The sequence below is a fragment of the Choloepus didactylus genome, chromosome 9 (assembly GCF_015220235.1).
Source record: "Choloepus didactylus isolate mChoDid1 chromosome 9, mChoDid1.pri, whole genome shotgun sequence".
Taxonomy (NCBI): Eukaryota; Metazoa; Chordata; class Mammalia; order Pilosa; family Megalonychidae; genus Choloepus; species Choloepus didactylus.
In genome coordinates, this window is record NC_051315.1 from 67,944,350 (window position 1) to 67,968,172 (window position 23,823).

The 23,823-nt window shown below is 36.6% G+C and overlaps 1 protein-coding gene across 6 annotated transcripts in view; it reads left to right on the forward strand.

The window, feature by feature from the left end:
* Positions 1 to 685: 685 nt before the first annotated feature.
* Positions 686 to 23,823, forward strand: part of OSBPL6 (oxysterol binding protein like 6) — a 235,251-nt gene continuing 212,113 nt past the window's right edge. For 3 of the 6 annotated variants that reach the window (XM_037848526.1, XM_037848528.1, XM_037848527.1), the window contains exon 1: positions 686 to 746. The gene's annotated coding sequence lies outside the window, so the exon portion shown is untranslated. The remainder of the gene's footprint in view (positions 747 to 23,823) is intronic. The other 3 variants (XM_037848529.1, XM_037848531.1, XM_037848533.1) reach the window with 3 other exon arrangements.

The following is a 23,823-nucleotide window of genomic DNA, read 5'->3' on the forward strand; positions in this document are numbered from 1 at the left end:
TATGTTAATAAGGTGATGAAATTGTAGGAAACTGAAAAGTCGAAGGATTGTTTCTGACAGTGGTTTAGCAGGTTACTTCAAAGTAAAAACGACCATGTGTGCCAGAATTCCTGATGACAGGGCTGATGTCTCAGAAAATCTATAGTAAACTGACAAAATGCAGAACTAGAAAGGAGTTCAAACCCAAGTAGCCTGATAGTCAGGACTATTTAAGGTCTTACTGGGTTAGAGAGAACATTAAGTATGTAGCCTAACTCTTAAACTAAAAATAAGTTTAAGTAAATAACTAACATTTAAATAAAATATTGGTAGATTTCCTTTGAATATGTTTCACCAATATTGTGAGATTGACTATAAAGAATTCATAATTAATACCTAAACAATTATCTTCTCCTTTAGAGATGATGGATTTTCTCTTTGGGGTTACTTTCAAGAAAAACAACTGTCAATTTATAAAATATACTAAGAAAATACTTAAACACTTGGAAGTACTCTTGTTTGTTTAATGTGCTAATACTTGAGTGACTTTTACATTAGATTCATAGAAAGTTATATCTGAAAGAGATTTAAAATCCTGTATTCCCTATTCCAATATTTTCTATTTTCCAGGTTGGGAAATTAAGGCCAAGAAATTTGCCCGGTGAGGCACTACCCCCTTTGCAGATATGCCTAGGAGGCAGTGTAGCAAATGATTTGCTTTTCTTAGTGGCGACTTGAAATAAAGTTCTTCTCCAAATTATGACTAGGTGAGTAAAAAAATGAGCCAGTAGCAACCTCTGCAGTGGAATTTTAAGCTTCCTTTCCATCGTTCTCCTTGAGGAATTGGCATTAGAGAGTGAAATATTTTTTTTCTTTTCTTACATTTTTAGAGAGAAGGCTTTGTTTTCAATGGTACAATGAAGGGAATAAACACTACAAATAGAATTATTAAAGTTGTGTGTGTGTGTGTGTGTGTGTGTGTGTGTGTGTTTACTATTTTGATCCTTGAAACTATGTCTTTTAATTCAAGGCACAGGAAAGAATGGAGAAAATTATATTATCTATCTCTTTTCATTTGTCATTCTCTTTCCATATGTTAATATAAGAGAAAGTCAAAGTGTAGAGGGAATTGAGTCAGGAATAAAACATTAACTTTTACTTTTTTATCTTGTATCTTATCAAGGCAATTTTCACTGTAACTCTTGAGACAAGACATTTTCACCTTTTGAAAAGAGTGTAGAATTAGAAGGGAGAGCAACAGTAGAATATTTTTAGGATCTTTTTTTTTTTTCAAAAGTCAAACCTAAAATAAACCTGGCCTCAATTTTTAGCAGTAATTTTATTTCACGTTTCTGAAACTCGTGCCTCGTTATGAATTTGAAGAAGTTACCTTGATTTTTTTAAATACATACTACAGTGCTGCCACAAGTAACAAACTGTTTTCAATTACTGAAGTTTGAAGAATAAAGCATCTAACAAAACATTAAAAATTAAAAAAAAAAATTGTTAGGTGTTACTTCTAAAGATAAGTTGAAAATCTGATTTTATTTTAAATTAAGGTAACATTTTTGCTTACCACTAGACAAGTGTATGCATATTTTCACCCCATCAGACAAGAATCTGAATAGCTTTTGTCATATGAAATTTCCCTAGAATAGAAAAAGCACAGTTTTAATGGCATGTTGATTATGAAAAGACATTAAGTATACTTCAAATTGAAGCAAGTACTGTAAAAAGATCATGATCTCAAGCAAATGTAGGGTTCGTGTATGACTCCATGAAGAAAGTAAGGGAGGAGAGAGCAAAATCCATGAGAACTCAGAATAAAGACATGGGAAGGCTAGTAGAAGTGGATGAATATTATATCCTAGTCTGCCTTGCACTTTCATTTCAAAAAGTGTAAAAGGAGAAAATAAATGTATGTGTCTGAAGGCTTATGGAGATCAGATATTAGGTAAGATGTCTGCCTTTACATGTGAAAAACAAACAAAACACCTTCAAACATCTTGAAGAATACAGAAGGTATAAGATAAAGGACTAATAAATTTAACTCAATTAAAAGAAAAGATAGTCTGTAACAGAAGATAACATCACCACACCAGGAAAAAACTACTTACATGTGTCATAGTCAAAGGGTAACTGCTTAAGAGCAACTATGTATCATTAAGAAAAATGACTGATAATCTAATAGAAAAAGGGGCAAAGGAAATGAACAAAAGTTCACAGAAAAGAAATTACAAATGGCACTTAAAAACATGAAATTAGGCTCAACTCATGGGAAGAAAACTGCGCTTTTGAATAATTTAGATCGATAGAGATCATGAAGTTTGCTAATACCTTATGGTGGCAAGGCTTTGGGGAAACTGATGGGCTCATACACTGTTGGTGGGGTTACAAATTGGTATAACTTATATGGAGAACAATTTGGTAATAGCTAACAAAATAAATTATTCACCTACCCTCCAATCCCAGCAAATCTAAGAAATTTTTTTATAGTATATACTTGTACATATCAAATGAATTTACAGGACATTTATTGCTGTAATGGCAAAAACATTTTAAGAGCCGAACACCTATCAATATGGGATTGTTATTACAGGCAGAAACAAAATTAGCTATTAAAAAAAATGAGGCCATGCTGTATTTGCTGCTGTGGGTTAATCTCTTGAGATACAATGAGGTAACAAATCAATGTGCAGAGCAGCGCATGGCCATTTGTGTTAAATATGGGTGTGTGAGTGTGCGTTCATGCTTGTAACTGTAAAGACTATTTCTAGAAGGTTACTGACCACAAGAAACTGGTAACAGTGATTGCCTCTGTGGAAGAGAAAAGGATGGTTGGGGTGGGGATGGGAAGGGCATTTATTTTCTCACTGTACACACCTTTTAGTACCTTTTGAATTTTTAGACAGGTGATATTATCTATTCAAACCAAAATAAAAATTTTTTAATTTCTTGAGGATCAGTTATGCTAATTAAGAATGTTGAGTAGTTGTAACCAGTAGAATTCCTTTGCAATTTTGGGGTCCATTATTTGTTCGTTTAAGAACGTGGTAGTTGCCATAAAGAATCACCTCACTTCTACTCTGACAAGCTGAAGTGGAAAGAGGATGGGAACGAGAAGTATTTGTCCTTTGGGACAAAGTTCGTGTACCTTGGTTCTCCGTAGTCGTTGGGCCCCGACCAACTGGTCTCACTGGGAGGGAGAATTTAGGACCACTGATTTAGGAGGAAGATGTAGATGGGAGTTCAGGTAGAACAGACATGGAAGAAGGTGACGACAGGAGCTTGAGGTTGGGAGAGCTCAGAAATAGAGATAGTATTAATTGCTACTCCAACCCCATCAAATGTAGCTTACAGTGATAAAGTAGAGAAGAATGTTATTTTATAGGTCGGAGTCTCCAGATTATTGGCTACCCATGAGGTTTGGTATGGTGTCCAGGAACCTGCATTTTTTTTTTCCATTTTTTAAATTGTGGAATATAACATATACACTTAAAAGTGATAACTTTCAAAATATAATTTAATAAGTAGTTATAGAGCAAATTTCAAAGAATGTTATGGGTTACAGTTCCACCATTTCAGCCTTCTAGCTATTCTAATACCCTAGCAACTAAGGGAAAAAAAATTGTATTAAAGATTCAGTATTTGTAATCCTTTGTAAATTCTGTCTTGTCTATTGCTACCCTTTCCTCTAGTTTAATCACTTTCCTGATCTTCAAGGATGTCTAGGCCATGATCACCCTAACTTGTTCATGTTGAAAAGGGGTGTTGACAATATTGGAAAGGGGGCTGCATCTGGTGGATGTTTTTGAAGAGATGTTGCATCTGGGTTTTGGGACTTATCTGGTATAGGAGGTCTCTGGAGGATTTAAGTTTCTGAAAAATAAACTTAGTGAGTGAAACTTTTATAGAGTCTCATACAGGGACCAGGGTATTCTTTAGGATTTCAGGGACTACTGTTGATTTGGGCTTGTCATACGGTGGCCATTTGGCATATTTAGCTGAAGCTTGCATAGGAGTAACCTCCAGGATAGCCTCTCAACTCTATTTGAAATCTCTTAGCCACTGAAATCTTATTTTGTTGCGTTTCGTTTCCCCCTTTTGGTCAAAAGGCATTCTCAATCCCTTGAAGCCAGGATCAGGCTCATTCTTGGGATCTGTGTCCCAAATTGACAGGGAGACGCATTCACCTGGGGGTTCCTCTCCCACATCAGGGGAAGGGTGATGAATTTATTTGCAGAGTTGGGCTCAGAGAGAGAACGACCACATCTGATCAACAAAAGAGGGTCTCTGGAGGTGACTCCTAGGCAGAATTATAGATGGGCTTAGCCTCCCCTTTACAACTGTAAATTTCAGAAGAGCAAGCCTCAAGATCAGGGGCTTTACATATTAATAGGGGAGGAGCCTGCATTTTTAAAAGTGCCATCAGTTCTAGGAGCCAATTGTGGGAATCACTAATCTCTTCCACCCCCTTTGATTCATAGAAAAGATGATCTGCTTTCATCTCCTGAAATATCTATTTCCTGGAATATTTTTATAGTAACTTTCAAAAACTTTTATGGTGTCTTGCTCTTAGGCATATGATTTCATAAGAGCCCTTATTTCATTGTGCCTTTGTTGTCTTAGAACCCACAAAGGGGTACCAAATTCTAATTTATAGACTATTATGAAGAAGAAATTGGAAGTAACAGCTGAATGATTAGTGGGTCATAGCCTTGGGAAGGGTAATTATGTGCTGATAAGAATTTAATAAGCAGTAATATAAATAATTATGAGATAAGCTGAAGAAAAAAAAATCTTGGTGACGATTAGAATTATTATGCTACAAAATATATTTCTTAAAAAGAAATAAAAATAGTTTAATTATCATCATTAATAAATAGTTCTTCAAAGTTAATAGACATAGCCTTTGCTTGGAATTGGTAATTTTAAACCAGAAATGACACTGACAAATGTGCAGGGAAAAAAATGTTATATTGAGCTATTTCTCTTAATCTCTAGGAATGAAGTTAAGATTTGTGTCCTAATAAATGAATCGAGTAAATGATATATGCATTCCTTTTCTCTGATTTTTTAGTGGCTATGTTCTTTTTTCAAACAAGTTTATTTGAAAACTAGTAGGAATAGGCTGCCCTTCTTAGCAGTGTGACAAGAAATTTTAGGTGTCAAAGCGGGGTCATCTGAAGAGTGAAGGAGGTAGATAGAGGTGAATGAGGAAAGGCAGTGAGGCTCAGTAGAGGAGGCACTGGAATGACCTTTGGGGTCGTGGCTTTGTGGAAGACTGATGGATGTATCTGGATGACCTTTTCCATGTCTTCCCAGGGCTGTTGAAATTTTGGGATGTACTTGATCCTTACTAGTGTATCTAATGTATTTAATTCCTAATGCGATTTTGTGAGCAAGCTGAATCTTATATGAATGACATTTAACTACATTTCTTTAAGAGATTCAGTAGCATATGTGAAATACGTGTGAACAGACTATTGTGCTAAACTGCTGTTTCTCCTTGCCACCAAGTCAGCTTCTTTTTTCAATGTCCAGCTCTGGGAAAACAGCCTGCTAGCTGATGGCTCTTTTTATGACGATATACGTTTTTCAGAGCAGCAGTATATATTTGACAGGAAGAGCCTTTGAAAGGTATCCTGGATACACAAGCTACCTTCCCAGCTTCCCTATTTAACAAGCAGAAGTCCTGAGCCTGGAACTTCTTGGAGCCTGATCCTCATCTGATAAATGCAGTTAAAATAATGGTTGTTTGAATGATCACATTGCATGGTAGTAGGTGAAAATAGAGAACTATTAAGTCCTATGTAGATAGTATAAATATTAATCACTGCATTAAATCCCCATTTACTTAGAATCCAAATAACCAGAAAAGCAAAATTACATTTTTTTCTACAGATTTGTCCAGTGATAATTGATAATTGATTTAAAGCTAACTTTTCCTATGGCACTATAAAATTCAGAAGTTACTTGTAAATTAAATACAAATAAATAATCAGAATTTTATTTTAATTATCAACGTTAATGTTTCTTTGAAATCAGTTTGTAATATGTGTTATGGGGAAAATCTACTTAGAAAACATCAACTCCTGACCTGTTTGGGATAAAGCAGGCATCACGCACCAAGGTCAGGCCACCTCTGGCTGCTGTCCAGGGTGCTGCCCTTCCTTTGCTCCCAGGGGGCTTTTTGTCTCCTCTCAGCCAACAAGGCCAGGTTGTGTCCATTTCCTTTCCGCATCAGTTTTCTCTCTCCCTCCCCTCCACTGGCCAGGCCCTTTTACTTCCTTCTCACCCCATCTCACGTCTCGTCATTCATAAAGCTCTCCAGCAGTCACTATTCACCCACACAGCTCTGGTTTTTTCCCGTCTGCTACTGTGAGTCTTTCTTTGGTTGCCTTGAATATTTTGTCTTCCCAAACAAAAGGGGAGCTTCTTTTTTAGAGCTGACCCTTTTGACCATTTCTTTATGTCTTTAAACCTCCTTTAGTGTCCATCTGTTAGGCATTCAGTTGCTTCCCTCTGACTGCACTGCCCCACCCTGTGGCTCCTTGTTTTTCTGGCATTATCAAGAACAGAAGTGTTACCCACAAGTGACCCTTACTTCCATTAAACATGAACCTTTATTTCCTCTTAATTTTTTAATGCAATTTTATTGAGATATAATCATATAACATGCAATCATTCAAAGTATACAATTAGTTGTTCATAGTATCATCATATACTTGTGCATTCATCACCACAATCAAGCTCTGAGCATTTTCATACTCAAAAATATAAAACAAAGTTGAAAAAGAACATCCAAAACATCCCATTCCCCTCCTCCCCCCATTGTTCATTTAATTTTTTAATACAGTTTAGCTGAGATATATCACACACCCTACAGTCATCCACAGCGTACAGTCATTCACAGCACCATTATACATTTATGCGTTCATCACCAGAATAAATTTTTGAACCTTTTCCTTACTCCAAGATAAAAATAAAAGCAAAAAAGAACACCCAAAACTTTCCATCCCTTCCATCCCACCCTATTCATCCAATTTTTGTCCCCTTTTTTCCACTCATCTGTCCATACACTGGATAAAGGGAGAGTGAACCACAAGGTTTTCACAGTCACATGGTCACATTGTGCAAGCTGCATAGTTATACAATCATCTTCAAGAATCAAGGTCACTTGGTTGCAGTTTGACAGCTTCAGGTATGTCCCTCTAGCCATACCAACTATTTCCTCTCAATTTTAAACTTTTTTGTAATTGAAAATCATTCTAGAATATTCTACATGCTTCACTTCTTAAAATGGCACATAGAGACCCAAACAACACAGAGCCCCCCTAAAAGTGATATTAGACTAAAGTCTAAGAATGTTCATTGTTAGTCACACCTGTAATACAGATTGTTTTGGGATTGTGGAGATAGGCAGCATGAATTGCTCCTTTACTAAATAGCACCAGAATTCTTCCCCTTTGTTATCTTGAAGATCATTTCCTTTTTTCCTCCGTTAGCTCACAGGCTTGTGACATCTGTTCATGTTGCCCTTCCATGTGAAGAGTCTTCTCTCCTGACACATAGGAAGCATTTTTGGTAGTGCATAAAGAATGTTTCTTATCTCTCATTTTGCTGAAGCTGTTTTTCTTTAGTTCAGCAGTTAATTTTCCAGGTAGTTAAGATGGTAAGAAGCCTAACTCAGTGCTAGATAAATTGGGGATTAGATCTTGTTATCAGTCAATAGGAAGGTTTATACTTGTTAAGAACACTAGAAATGAATTATCATCCTGACATTCTTTAAGCCTGTCATTGTTCTCAGGATCATGAATTTATTCAACAAAATACTTCTCAAGCACCTACTGTGTGCCAGACCCTGTGATTTGAAGTCCGAAGAGACCCCCTGTTCTCATGGAGCTTACATTCCAATGGGGGGAAACAGTCAATAAACTTGCAGTTTTTTTTCAGATATAATTAAGAACTAAGGTGACAATAAAGCCGTTGTTGTAATTGGTCTCCTGGGCTGTCCAGGCAAGGCCTTGCTAGTCAGAGCTGAGCCTGAATGATGGGAAGGGGAAAGTCATGAGAAAATCAGGGTTCAGGCTCCTTTCTGGCAGTGCAACGACCTGGGGAATGAGCCTGTTGGGATCTAAGGTATGTCCATTTGAGTTTGCATGCTTAAAAAGGGCGAAAAAAAGTTTAGGTAGGTTACTTTTATGTTTGGGGTCAATAGGATTTTACTCTTGCACACTCTTGGATGATTTTACTTTTGGTCAAAGACGTTTTTTTATTTTAAAAAAATGACTACTGTGAAATCAGTTGTACCAGAGGTGGCTAATCACATTTTAAGAATTCTGTTCATTTAAAAATGTGCTTTGTATTTTAATCATAGAGCTCTGCATCACTGTACTTAGGTTATTAACCTAAATGTTTTAAGTATAACAGCATCTGAGAACTGAGCAAATTTTGTAATAGTGGAGATTATTTTTTAGTGTAAGAAATTAAGGCTAAATATAGCCTTTAAAAATCTAAGATTGTATTAAATTGTGATTTTCAACAGGATGTGCATTATTGTGGTTGTCCCCTGTGGCAACTAAAAATGTTACATACTTAAGAAAATTCTTGTTTTTTAATTTTAAAATCTATATATATATAGAAAATTCTGTAATAAAGGTTTCCCAGGATAGTTAATCAAGAAGATTAGAATGGTAAGACCCTTTAGCATTCAGAAGTAGATTAAGGTGACTTAAAATATTGTAGTAGTTAATGCAAAATCAACATCAGGAAATATGCATGAGTATACTGTATTTGTGTACCTTAGCCAGGACTTTGATGTAATTAATACAGATATTCTTGTTTACATTGTAGAAAAAAATACTACTTTATGAATAACAAACTGTGAATAGTTCTAAATATGAGTTTTAAAATGTTATATAACATTCGTTTTTTTTTTTTAGTGAATGGATATTTAGGTAAGGCTTAGGATTACTGAGGCTGCTAGGGGTCAAATCCTGGCTTGGCTTTGTCTAGCTGTGTGACCTTAAACAAGTCCTTTAACCTTTCTCTGCCTCCACTGCCTTATTTGTAAAACAGGAAATATAAAATAGTATTAACACATAGGGTTGTTGGGAGGATACCATGATTTGATGTACATACATTCCTTGAACCAGGACACATAGTAAGTGCTGTATTAGTGCTAGCTGTTTGTTTTTTTTTTAGCATGCTAATTTCAAATTAGATGTATTAATAGACATTAATTGGAAAACGTATGTAAAATATACATGCAGACAAAATGTCCCTTGTGCCTTGTTACAAATGAAAAGCTAATTTGAGAGCATAAGGAAATTGCATGTAATATTTTCAAGGCTCTGTTCTAATGTTAATAATCTGTTAAAAGTATTTTATATGCCTACCCACTTACTCACTTCTAGAAAAAGTCACGTTCAAGGGATTTTGTTAGCTCTTAAGGGAAAAAAGAAAGATGATTAAGATGCCACTTCTACTCGCAAGAATCTGCCTGTCTGATGGATAGTATAAGACATAATTTACTATAATGTGAATTGTAATGAGGTAAGTGTTGCACGAAGAACGTGGTTTATGTGAGTACCTACCTCTGCAGGCTGGCAAGCATCTAGAGAGATTTTGTGGATAAGGGACATGGATAAAAATTTAGGAATTGATGACATTTCTAGGGGACAAAGAGAATAAAACGAGAAATCTGAGGTAGAGAAAGAGCAGTTAGATTAATAATCTAAAGACTGAAAATCATTTCCCCAACTCAAAGAGGAAAGAAGTTCTGAAAGAGAAATGGGCTATCACAAATTGCAGAAAAGTCAAGATGAGGATTGAAGAAGGATCATGAAATGTGTTTCCTCTCCATCCTCCTTGGAGCCAGTGACATTTGGTTGAGGATTCATTGGCTTTTCCTGACAAAATAGCAACTAGTAGAATTTCTGGGTCAGTTCATATAACCAAAAAAGCTTTAGGTAAGTTAGAATATAGTCTGCCTATATTGATGTGATTCATATATAGTGAAATTTTTATATTCCTTAAAGTGCATGCTTAAGACTAGCTACCATTTACTTAGCATCTTTTTGTCTGCCAAGCATTCTAAGCATTTTTGATGGAAAGCTTCCAGCTGCTTTTGTGGTAAGTGGTCCCTCCCATTTTACAGATGAGGAGATCACGGTCCAGAGAGGAGATGACCAGCTCATAATTCATCTCCACATTGAACCCAGCATGCCTGGCTCTGCAGCTTGAACTTGTAATGACCATGGAAAAATAGTTTTAGATACTAGTTTGATAGCTTTTGTTTGCCTAGATTTGGTGTACCTTTACTTACCATGACATTTTAGGTGCAGGATTGTGAAGATCTAGCTTTGACCAGCCTCCAGCCACACTGGCCTCCTTGCTGTTTTTCAAATCAGCCAGCCTTGTTCTGACCTCATGGCCAGGGTTGTTCTTTCCTTTCTTTGGAATACTGTATTCTCCTGCTTTTTATTGCTAGGCTGTTCCTCATGTTTTCCTTGTACTCAGAAATACAGGAATTTAAGTAATGGATGAGATTTTTAGGTTGGTAGAGATGTCAGAAGTGTTCATTCATGTCAGTAATTGTTACTTTCCTACTTAACTTATATACCTTTTTTTCCCAGTAACTTTGAGTTGAATACTGAGTGACATTCTAAAGGAAAGTCCTAAAATTTTCCCTGATTTTTAAAATGATTCACATTCATTGTAGAAAAATTTGAAAACACAAATAGTATATTTTACCTATAATCACCTATAATACTTACCTCTAGAAGCTAACTTTTAATATTTGGGTATATATTCCTTCAATTCTTTAAAAATTGCTTTCTTTCTCTTATTCAACAGTGTATCATGAGATTTCTTGTGTCATTCATTATTCTCCTAAATGTAAAACATAATATTCTGTATTATGCATATGCCATGTTTTACTTAACTCTTATTGGACATTTAGGTGATTTTTGTCATTGTAAATAACCCTGATGAACAGCCTTCTCTACGAGTCTTTGTGTACAACTCTGATATTCTTTAGAATTGCTAGACTGGGGGATAGATATGAACATTTTAAGGCCTTTGTTAGATAGCATCTAACAATTTAGCCCTCTAGAAATTTTTTTTAACCTTTATTTACTTCTACTAGGAGTGTGTGAGAGTGCCTGGTAAAAATAATTGTCCTAAGAGCTGATAAAAATTAAGATACAATAATAATAGCTGATACATGTGGTACTTACTATGTGCCATGCAATCCTTACAATAATGCTATTGGTTAAGACAATTATTAACTCCATTTTAAAGATGAGAAAACTGAGGCACAGAGAGATGAAGTAACTTGCCCAAGGTGAATTTCCTAATTTGTAAAATATGGATACCTCTCAGGTTTTGTGTCAAGTGTTCTGTGTATTTCTAGCCCATGGTAAAAACTCACCAAATGTCACCTGTGGTATTAGGCAATCATCATTATTTTAGAAGTAGCAGCAAAGATGACAACAAAATGACAAATGAGGATTTAATTGGATCTTGTTTTCAGTTAATGGATAAATATTCAAGAAGAGAATTTCCTTCAAATTCAACTTTGTCTAACTCAGCATTTAGTGAAACATTGGTGTTTAGTAACAATTATATAATGACTAGTTTCTGAATTTTTAAAATTTTCTGAGAGGAAATTGGATGCAGTATCTGTCTATTAGAACTTTTGGGTTCTTAACTCTGACTTTGCTTTCTTGAATATATAGATGCTATCTGCATATAGTAAAAAGCGACCAAAATTATTGCACCTGAATGGTGATTAAAAGAAACATAAATGTAAAACTATAATTTCTTAAATCAAATGAGAGCTTCCATGTGTCAATAACCAAAGGTAGTGTTTTAATTTTTGACTTTACTGTGGAAATTCTGCTTTAAACAAATAAAAACTCACATTCTTTTCCTTCTTTTCCCCAACCTCGGGCCATTACCTCTTCCACACACATGCAATATTTCTGTTGATTTGCTCCTGAGTATGTTTGGATACTTACTGCTGAATGGTTTTGGGTCTTTTCAGAAGAAGGCAGGCTGATCTTATTGCCCAGGTTTGGGGCTAAATGCTGTGCTTCTCTGGCTTCCTGAGATATTGAGTCTTCAATCTTTAACTGCCTTTGAGTGACTTCTCAGATGTCATGGGAGGCCTCCGTGGGCCTGATAACCATTAAGGGTGTTGTTTTTCCACTTGTTAAGTTTCCAAAACTAATGCTATTAAAGGGCTTTTAATAGAAATAGAAAGCTCTATCTATTCATCTTTTTAATCCCCACATCAAATAGCCTTGTACATAATGGGCACTCAATAAGGGTTGTTACATATACATACTTTTGGTTAATCGATTCTTGTGAAATAACCTGGTATATTGTTTGTCATTAGAAATGCTAGTTATAGGTTTGTATAGTTTGTATTTACAATCTAATCTTTGGGAGCACTGAAGAAAAATCTTGTAGAGTTTTTCCTTTTGAAGTTTACAGGAAAACACATATTTGGATAAGCAATGTTATACTTTCTATTCTCAAAATGTCTATTATAGGATAGTTAATTATCAATTATTTCAGTTTTTCTAAGTAAGAAATATTTTTAAAAAATTCTTTGAGAAGAACGCCTAATTATTCTTTGTGAAATTATGCGATTTAAGGATCACATTTGTTGAAGCCAGTAATAAAATGAACAAAGGTTAAATTCATTTAAGTTGGAGGTGCTGGAACTTTTTAATTGTTTCTTTTGGTTTAAAACAGGCCATTTGACATTTCTCTGCAAAGCAGAGGCTTATGAGTTGAGTGTGAGGTTCTGTGTCTTCAGACATTTAAAAAAGCTACCCACAAATCATGATGCAGCTTTCTTCTTTTCTCCTCTGCTGTCATAGGTGTGATGACTGACTTACAATAGGAAATTAGTAATATCTTTTTGAGGGTGGTGGTAGAGTGCTATTCCTGACAAACTAATCTGTATATCTGTCCCAAGTTTTAGTTTAAATGTGTGATTCAATGATAATATTACATCTGCAAGCGCTCTGTGCCAGAATGTATTGCCATGTGTGGGTGACTGTTACATGATAATTTTATGCTCTTTTCCATTTTCCTTAATTCCTTGGAATTTTCTTTCTGAAATAGATTTTCTTTAGTAATTCGATAAAGACTTTAGGAAAATATTCCTAATATTTTATGCTTTAAAAAGATATATTGTTATGTTTTTGAGAATTAAGATTAAATTAACTTTCTGACTTGAAGATAGTTAAAATCATGGTTAGTGCTCTGTCTAAAGAAAATATTGGTAGGCAAGTTTGGAGTTGGCAGTTGGTAGGCAGCTGGTTTTCATTAAGTCAGTTCAAACATGAGAAGGAAAGAATGGCTAACCTTCAAAATAATGGTTCTTTTTGGGATTTGAGAATATTTTGTGACAAGCAGATGCCCAAAGTGTCTGTCATCCTATTTTCTTAATGGCTAAGAACCTAAGACTTAACTATTAGCTAGCACACTAACCTTTCTAGTGTTATCCAAGTCACAGAAGTGATCTTAAAAGTCATCTGGTCTACCTCCCTCATTTTGCTGATGGGGAAATTTAGGGTTCTAAGAGGTTGAGTGAAGTGTCCAAGCCAGTGTCAGACTTGAACTGATCATTACATATCTGACTACTAAACCATCCCAACCTGGTACATAGAATACATTGTGGTTGGTTTGCAAATATGTGTACAGATGTGAAGAAGATGCTAATGGGGCCAGTGGTATTCTTTCTCATACTGAGAAGGGTGTGTGCAGAATAGGGTTCAAGACTCCTCTTATATATGCTCGTGATTGCAGTTATGTTACCTATTCAGAGGAGGTGTCTGCTTTACAATTAAATTACACGATGTAGGCACATGGTAGGTCCTTAGTAAAGATTCATTGAATGAATGAATGAACTATTTAGAAAGAGTAATTTTTGGGTTTGCCAGAATCCAGGTAGAATTTGGGTCACAGTTATTAATTAGCCATTTCAAAGTGACACTGTAGTGAGTGCTTTTGATTTCCATTTCTTTTGCTTTCTCTATGCTTTGTATAAATCAAGCCCAGAATATTTTTGTTGCAAACAATACCGGCTAAATAGTGCATCTTAGTGGCCACTCAGGAAACCTGTTGTCCATGAACAATTGTAGGTAAACTAAGCAGGCCTCATGTGAAAAAGTGCAGCTGTCTAAAATTGTCCTGCATTTTCTCAGCCCTCCCACTCCCTCCCACCTCCAGCACTTCTTTTCGTTCTTTTGGATCTCGATGGCCTCTGTCTTTACATAAAATGGAGGGCCAGGGGTTTGTTAATATGGTTGGTTTTAAATATTTCATCTTGCTGTTTGTTTTCTATTTGTCCCTTTTGTTTTTTATTCCCATTTTCCTCTTTTTGTGCTTTCTTTTGGATTAATTGAATAATTTTTATGATTCCATTTTATATCTTTTGTTGGCCTATCAAGTATAACTCTGTTGTGTGTTTTTTTTTTTTTTCATGGTTGTTACAGTTTGTAGTATACATCTTTACTTACCTCAGACTACTTTAAAATGATATACCATTTCTATCCTTCCATTTCTCCTTCTTGTCCTTGGTACTATTGTCATATGTTTAACTTCACATATGTTATAAACCCATTATATTGTTATTACACACACCCTCCCCCCTCATCCCCCAACCCTGCCCCAGTGTAGTTACTATTTCCAGTGCCCTTCATTCCTTTTTGTAGATCTGTTTTTCTGGCTGGAATCATTTCCTTCTGCCTAAATTGCTTCCTTTAGCATTTCTTGTGTCTGCTGGTGATGCATTCTTTCAACTTTGGGGTCTTTATTTTGCCTTTGGTTTTTTTTTTTTTTTTTTTTTTAATCTTCATTTTATTGAGATATATTCACATACCACGCAGTCATACAAAACAAATCTTACTTTCGATTGTTTACAGTACCATTACATAGTTGTACATTCATCACCCAAATCAATCCCTGACACCTTCATTAGCACACACACAAAAATAACAAGAATAATAATTAGAGTGAAAAAGAGCAATTGAAGTAAAAAAGAACACTGGGTACCTTTGTCTGTTTGTTTCCTTCCCCTATTTTTCTACTCATCCATCCATAAACTAGACAAAGTGGAGTGTGGTCCTTATGGCTTTCCCAATCCCATTGTCACCCCTCATAAGCTACATTTTTATACAACTGTCTTCGAGATTCATGGGTTCTGGGTTGTAGTTTGATAGTTTCAGGTATCCACCACCAGCTACCCCAATTCTTTGGAACCTAAAAAGGGTTGAGACATGATCTTTCAACATTGGGAGCCTGTGGGTAAAGGTAAGCCAAGCCCTTGCCAGTCAGGAGGCTGGTAACCAGCAAATAGGGTAATTGATATTTGAGGGAAACCTGTGTGAGCCTTGGCCCCTTTTCCCTGAGCTTGGTCGCAGTTTGCGGACTGAGAGAGGAATCTTCCAGGAGAGGGAGGGCTGGCTGGCCTTTGGTTTTGAAAGATATTTTCTCTGGGCATAAAATTCTAGGTAGACAGTATTTTAATGATGTTGCTTCTCACTTGTATTGTTTCTAATGAGAAGTCTGCTGTTATCCTTATCTTTGTATACATATTGTGTTTTCCTCTGGTGGCTTTTAAGATTTTCCCTTTATCACTGGTTTTGAGCAATATGATTATGATGTATTTTGGTGTGTTTTTTCTTCATATCTCTTGTGCTTGGGGTTCATTATTCTTGGAACTGTGGGGTTTTAATTTTCCTGAAAGTTCAGAAATTCTCAGCCATTATGTCTTCACTTAAGTTCCCTCCTCCCCATATCTTCTTGAAACTTTTCTCCTTGAGGGACTCCAATTACCTGTATATTAGGCTGCTTGAAGTTGTCTCATAGCTCACTATGCTCTGTTCATTTTTAAAAGTTCTCTTGTCTCTCCCTGTTTTATCTTGAATAGTTTCCATTACTATGTCTTCAAGTTTAGTAATCTTTTCTTCAGCAATGTCTAATCTGTTGGCAATCCTATCTAGAGTGATTTTTCATCTAAGACCTTATAGTTTGCATCTGTACAAGTCTATCTGGGCCTTTTAAAATATCTTCCACGTCTCTTAACTTTTTGAACAGACAGAATATAATTTTTTTATAATATGTATTTTTATTGTGGAATATAACATACATAGAAGTGATAACTTTCCAAGTGCAATTTGATAAGTAGTTAGAGATCAAGTTTGAAAGAATGTTATGGGTTGCAGTTCCACAGTTTCAATTATTTCCTTAATGTGAAATATAACATAGATGCAAAAAGGTAATAACTTTCAAAGTATAATTTAATGAGTAGTTATATAGGAAATTTCCAAAAATCTTTCTGAGTTACAGTACCATAATTTCAGTTATTTCCTTATTGTGAGATAGAACATATATACAAAAAAGGCGATAACTTTCAAAATGCAATTTAACATATTGCTATAGAGCAAATTTCAAAGAATATTATGGGTTACAGTTCCACCATTTCAGTTCTTTCCTTTTGGCTATTCTAATACCCCAGCAACTAAGAAAAGGAAAATTGTACAGAGATTCAGTATTCATAATCCTTTGTTAAATTCCATCTGAACAGACAGAATATAATTTTAATAACTTTTTTAATGTCCTTATCTGCTAATTCTTGTACTTGTGTCAATTCTGGGAGGGGTTTGATTGATTGTTTGGTCTCCACATTATGGGTGGGTAGTATTTTCTTGTTTCTTTGTGCCTGGGGTAATTTTTGATTGGATGCCAAAGATTATGAATTTTACCTTGTTGGGTGCTACATATTTTTGTATTCCTATAAATATTCTTTTGCTTTGTTCTGGTATGCAGCTAATTTACTTGGAAATAGATTGATTCTTTTAGCTGTTGCTTTAAGATTTGTTAGATGGGACCAGAACAGTGTTCAATTTAGGGCTAACTGTTCTTCAGAACTGAGGCAGATCATTCTGTGTACTCTACCCCAGGTCCCTTGGGTCATGAGGTTTTCTAGTTTGACTGGTGGGAATAGGCACTGTGCCTGACTCTGTGTGAGAGGAGTGCAGGCACTGCACTGTAATCTCTAAACCTTTCTGGTGGTCCTTTCTCCAGCTTCCTTAGTTTCCCAGAAGTAGGACACAGTTGAATATTTGAGGGGAACTTTCTGCAGATAGCCGCAATTCTCTCTCTGGGAAGCTCTCTGCTTTCCCCTGAACAATAGCTACCTTGGTTTTCCTGGACTCTTAGCCAGAGAGTCTGCCTGTCTCCACTTGGATTTCCCCTCTCTGTGCCATGGTTGAAAACTCTCACAAGGCATTAAGCTTGTACATTCTTAGGACTCACCTTCCTTCTTTCCTATCTCTTGGGGAACACTGTTTTTTATTGCTTGTGCCTTGAAAACCATTTCCTCCTAAGTTTCGTCAATTGTTTGGTTGTTTCGGGGAGGAAGGTAGATTTGGTCCTTGCTGTTTCACCTTGGTCAGAAGCAGAAGGCCTCCAGGGATCTGTTAAAAGAGAGGAGGCAGGCAGAAGAGTGAAACAGAGGCCTTGAAGAGTTGTGGTAAAAGTATACACAGCCAATGTGGTAATGGGAAAGAAGGCTTATCATTCAAAGTCCAGCTGAAGTGGTCAGATTTTCTCCAGAAATATTCAGAAGCAGTGGAGTGAGTTGGCTAGTGGTTTTACTGATTACTTTTTAGCTACTACTTATTTATTTAGTGCCCCTTCTGTGCCAGGTTCTTGAAATACTTTATTTCTTATCATCATTATAGGCTGCAAGGTGTTGGTATTGTTAATCCTCTTCCCTTCCACCCACCCCTGCCCGTTTCCTTACACCCACCCTCTACCCATGCCCCAGCCCCTCTCATTTTCACAGATGAGCAAATAGAAGTGTCAAGTGACTGCCAAGGTCCTGCAGCTCGTAAATTGTATAATCAGATTTCAAATCCAGTTGCCATTGCTCCAAAGCTGACAGTGTTCTTTGTGCTGGCCCATACTACCTTCTCCTTGCCAGCATTGGAATTGTGTTGAGTGAGTGTAGGGGACTTGAGAGTGCTAAAAAGAGAGAGTTGATGTGACGGCCCATGATTAACAAGATAGGGAAGGAAGGGAGCCAAAGACAAAGACTGATGGATGGGAAGAAAGTGTGCTTTGGTGGCCTGCAGGTCTCTGTGTTGTTGATGGTGGCTGTAATGGCCTTAAAGGAATAAAAGACCTTGGTGTTAGCCCTGGATGATTACAATGAAAAGTGATGTGGGAGAAGTCCCCAGAATTTAACTGGATCTTCTAATAAATCTGGATGTCTAATAACAGTTCCAAATGGATTGTAGAACTAACCAAGAAAGGTAAAACAATAAAACTTCTAAAAAAAAAAAAAATGCAAAGATTTCCTAAACAGGACATTAAGAGCACTCACTGTTTCGGAGGAAATTGATAAATTGTATTATGTTAAAGTTCTTTCATCAAAAATACTGTGAAGAGAGCAAAAGGTGAGCAGCAGAATGGGAGAAGATATTTGCAATACATATATCCCTGTCATTTTTATGTCAGTCACTTGGACAAATGAGAAGCTACGTGTAGTAATTTAGAGAAACACTAAAATGTTTAATTTTTTTCATATTGGAAATTCATTAACAAACACAATGGCTTTGTATATTTCCAGAATTGTTTGTCTAATCCTCTTAAGGGCATTACCACTAAGCAGCACAGCTAAGTGTTTGATCAGTTTCAATTAGAATGAGTATTTGTCACACTTTAGTAGCATTTGGCTCTTTGCTATGGAAGTATTAAAGACTGGACAAAGAAATTGTATTAATTCTGCCATCTTTTAAAGTTATGTTTCAAACTTAAAATCTAGTCACAGTTGAATCAGTATGTAACCTTTAACTGTTCAAGCATATTCAGCATGCTGTTTAATCAGATTATGTATCTGTTTTTTCCAGAACAATTATTTTGTTAATATACAATTTGAGGGCTGTAGTATTAGGTCTTATCTTATTGGCTGTTTTGAGAAAGTCAACATCTGATTTTTGTCTTATAGGAGAGAGTAAAGTGCTTGTCAGTAGGTAGAATGAAACAAAAAAAGATTCTTTGGGGTTCTGATATAGGTTAAAAAGCTATTGCATATTATGTCAACACAAAGAAAACTGAGAACCACTTAATATTGCATGGTCAGGGATTATGAAGTATGATATAGCAAAGAGACTGAGTCCACAGGCCACATGTGAAAATCAGTGTCATAATTTTATAGTTTTCCTCTGTATACAGTGGACCAATGGGACAAAAAGTCAGAGCACAAAACTAGGAGGTCACAATAGTATAACTTATATGCTTAGTGATATTGCTATATATCTTTTGGTTTTCAAGGTGAGGAGAGAGAAATTTTGATTCATGTTTCTTCCAGTTTGCTAATGCTGCCTTTTTGCAAAACACCAGAAATGAATCTGCTTTTATAAAGGGGGTTTATTTGGTTACAAAGTTACAGTCTTAAGGCCATTAAGTGTCCAAGGTAAGTCATTAACAATCAGGTACCATCACTGGAGGATGGCCAGTGGTGTCCGGAAAACCTCTGTTAGCTGGGAAGGCATGTGGCTGGTGTCTGCTCCAGAGTTCTGGTTTCAAAATGGCTTTCTCCCAGGACATTCTTCTGTAGGCTGCAGTTCCTCATAAATGTCACTGTTAGTTGCTCTTGGGGTGTTTGTCCTCTCTTAGCTTCTCCAGAACAAAAGTATGCTTTCAACGGCCATCTTCAAACTGTCTCTCATCTGCAGCTCCTCTCTTCTCAGCTCCTGTGTGTTCTTCAAAGTGTCCCTCTTCGCCGTAGTAAGCTCGCTCCTTCTGTCTGAGCTTATATAGTGCTCTAGTAAACTAATCAAGACTCGTGTTGAATGGGCAGGGCCACACCTCCATGGAAATTATCCTATCAGTTATCACCTACAGTTGGGTGGGTCGCATCTTCATGGAAACTCTCAAAGAATTACAATCTAATCAACACTAATACATCTGCCCACACAAGATTGCATCAAATATAATGACATTTTGGGGGACATAATACATCCAAACCAGCACAATGTTGAATCACTTACCAACAGATTTAATTCACTTACAAAAGATTTGAGTAAACTTTTTTTACTAATGCTCCCTTATAATGCTTTTTTTTGCCTGAATGAGAAAGTGGCATAACCAGTAGGTCCCTGCTTCTAAAGGGGCCCAGTGTTTTTGTGCATCTGGGTGTGCCCCTGTGTGTACCAGGATAGTGTACAGTGGTGTGTTGGTTTCCTATAACTGTGGTTATAAACTGCTACAACCCAAATTAATTCTGGAGGCCAGAAGTCCAAAATCAGTACTTGAGGGGAGGATCTGTTCCCCCCTCTTGTGGCACTTCCTAGGGATCCTTGGCTTGTGGTGGCATCACTCCAATCTCTGCCTTGGCTTCACATGGCCTTCCTGTGTGTGTAATTTTTTCTGTTCATGCCAGAACTCCTTGTGCCTCTCCCTTATGAGGAGACATAATTGTATTTACGGTTGACCCAAATAACCCAGGATAAATTCCCCCTCAAGATCCTTAGCTTAATCACGTCTTTGTCATCTAAGGCAATATTCACAGGTTCTGGGGATTAGGAAATGGCTCTATCTTGTGGGGAAGGTATTTTTCAGCCTGCTGCAGGTGGTTTTTCTAACTGTGAGTGCCCCTGCCTCTGGGAGATGCCTGCAGAAGTAAATTAATGGAAATCTGGATGCCATGCGTGTGCAGGGGAAGTCACCTGTAAAGACTCCAGTGCTGGCATGTCTGGGAGGTGAGGGAGGTGGAGGTAGAGAGTGTTTTGAAAGAATCTTAATGTTTGGAGATTGCTCTAAAGCTAGAAAATAATTGGTTTGAGACTCTAATTTAGGAGATAATGACTTCTGGTTAATATTGAGAGCATATTGTTTCCTTCTCAACTATTTGATATGTTAAACAAGTACTAAATTATAGAGGTTGAGTTTAGAGAACTTGTGGGTGTCAGTGTAATGAATAACAAAGTTTTATTAGAAACAAAGTGCTGTCCAGTAGACTTTCACTGTTATCATTCATGGTTTGCTCTTAAAACCTTGTTTTATTATCAACAAATACTTAAGTAGCACATCTATGTACAGAGTTTGTTCTAAGCACTTTTTACTTTTATTAATTGATATTTACATTTATTACATTTTTTATTTCTTTTTACTTATTTACGTTTTTTATTCATCATAGCCCTATGAAGTCATTATTATCCCTGCTTCACAGGCTCATCTTTAAAGTACCTGAGGCACTGAAAGGTTAAGTTACTTGCTCATATTCACACAGCTGATAAGGAGATGAACGGAATTTGAACCCAGAGTTCATGCTCTTAACCACTATGCAGGGGTTGGCAAACTTTTTCTGTAAAGGGCCAGATGGTAATTATTTTAGGCTTTGTGGGCCTTACAGTCTCTGTTGCAAATTTACTCAACTTTGCTGTTGTGGTGCTAAAACAGTCATAGACAACACATAAACAGATGGTTGGGGCTGTGTTCCAACAGAATGCCATTAACAAAAATAGGTAGTGGGTAGGTTTGGCCTGCCAGTCCATAGTTTCTGACCACTGCTCTATGCTGTACAAAGATAGGTTTTTAATTTATTATTTTTCCTTTTTTTGAAATAATTTCAGTCCTATAGAAAATTTGCAAATGTACAAAAAGAGTTCCTATATGCCCTTTACCAAGCTTCCCTTAATGTTAACATCTTACATAACTATAGTGCATTTATGGAAAAGCAGGACATAACATTGATATAATACACTATTTATTAGAATTTCACCAGTTTTCTTTTTTTCTAATGTCTTTTTTTTTTCCTGTTAAAAGTTCCAATCCAGGATCATCCCACATTGCGATTAGTTATTATGTCTCCTTAGTATCCTCCAATCTGTGATAGCTCCTTAGTCTTTCCTTATCTCTCATGACCTCGATGCTTTTGAAGAGTACTGCTCAGATGTTTTTTAGAATATCCTCCAATTTAGGTTTGTCTGATGTTTTTTGATTATTATAAGGAAGTTATGAATTTTTGTCAAGAATACCACAGAGGTGATGATGTGCCTTTCTTTCTATATCATATTAGGAAGTTCATGATGTCAGTGTGTCTTATTACAGGTGATGTTAACCTTGATCACTTAGTTGAAGTGGTGTCTGTTGGGTTTCTTCACACAGAAGTTACTATTTTTCCCTTTATAATTAATAAATATCTTGGGGGAGATACTTTGAGAGTATGTACATATACTGTTTCTCCTAATTTTATCGTCCTTCGGCAGATCTTGTCTGCAACAATTATTACAGAGGTGTGCCAGTTTGAATGTATTGTGTCCCCCAAACGCCATTATCTTTGGTGTAATCTTGTGTGGGCAGACAGTATCAGTGTTGATTAGATTTCTTTGAGGGTTTCTTTGGAGATGCGCCCCACCCAGCTGTGGGTGATGACTCTGATGAGATACCGTCCATGGAGGCATGGCCCCACCCATTTAGGGTGGGCCTTGATCAGTGGAACCATATAAATGAGCTGATGGGCAGAGGAAACTCAGTGCAGCTGTGAGTGACGTTTGAAGAGGAGCTACAGCCAAGAGGGACACTTTGAAGAATGCACTGGAACTGAGAGAGGAGCTTCAGCTTACAGAGACATTTTGGAGATGGCCTTTGAAAGCAGACTTGTGCTCTGGAGAAGCTAAGAGAGGACAAACACCCCAAGAGCAACTGAGAGTGACATTTTGGAGAGAAGCTGAAGTCTAGAGAGGAACGTTCTGGGAGATAGCCATTTTGAAACCAGAACTTTGGAGCAGACGCCAGCCACATGCCTTCTCAGCTAACAGAGGTTTTCCGGACACCATTGGCCAGCCTCCAGTGAAGGTACCCAATTGCTGATGTGTTACCTTGGACACTTTATGGCCTTAAGACTGTAACTGTGTGACCAAATAAAACCCCCTTTATAAAAGCCAATCCATCTCGGTGTTTTGCATTGCAGCAGCACTAGCAAACTAGAACAAAAGATATTTGCCTAATGGTGATATTCTGTTTCTCTTTTCTCCATTTACTCATTGACGTTCTTCTGTGGTATAGCACTTTCCCATCTCCCTCATTTATTTATGTATTCAAGTATTTATTTTTATCGATATGGGCTAATAGATATTTATTTGATTATATGGGTTATAATTAAGTGCTATCATTATTTTGTTTCTCAGATTGTTCAAGCATTGGCTATTTGGAACACTTTCCGTTTTTGAGCAATTCCTTACTGTTTAAAAAAACAAATCAACCTACCAGTTCCCACCTGTCTCCAACAATTGCCACTTCCTTAGACGTAACCACCATCTCTTTTCTTAGTTGATTATTTTAATATTTACCTCCATGTCTGAGTTAATTGTTGCCAATTTATTATTTAAAAAAATCTTACCACAGAAAATTAGGATTAGCTTCTTTCCTAAAGCCTATTCCCCACCACCGACCAGCCCCTTAAGCCCACCCTTCCCATCTTTCAGCATTTCAGCATTGTATTTTGGTTAGATCAATATTCTGTATTTCTATTATCATGACTAAGACTCTTCATAGCTAAGCCATAGAGTAGGCTATGGTTACTTTTTCTCCTCTGGCACAATTTTTTGTTTTCCTTTAAGTTAATAATAGTTAGTTTATGGTCGTGGTTTGCTGAGCTCTATGTAGGAAACTGAATTCAGTCCCAACTCTTTTCAGTTGTCTGAATTCTCACTACTCAAAAATGTCATTCTTGGACCAGTAGCTTTGTCATTACTTGGGAGTTTGTTAGAAATGCAGAAACTCAGGCCCCACCCAGAACAGCTGCAT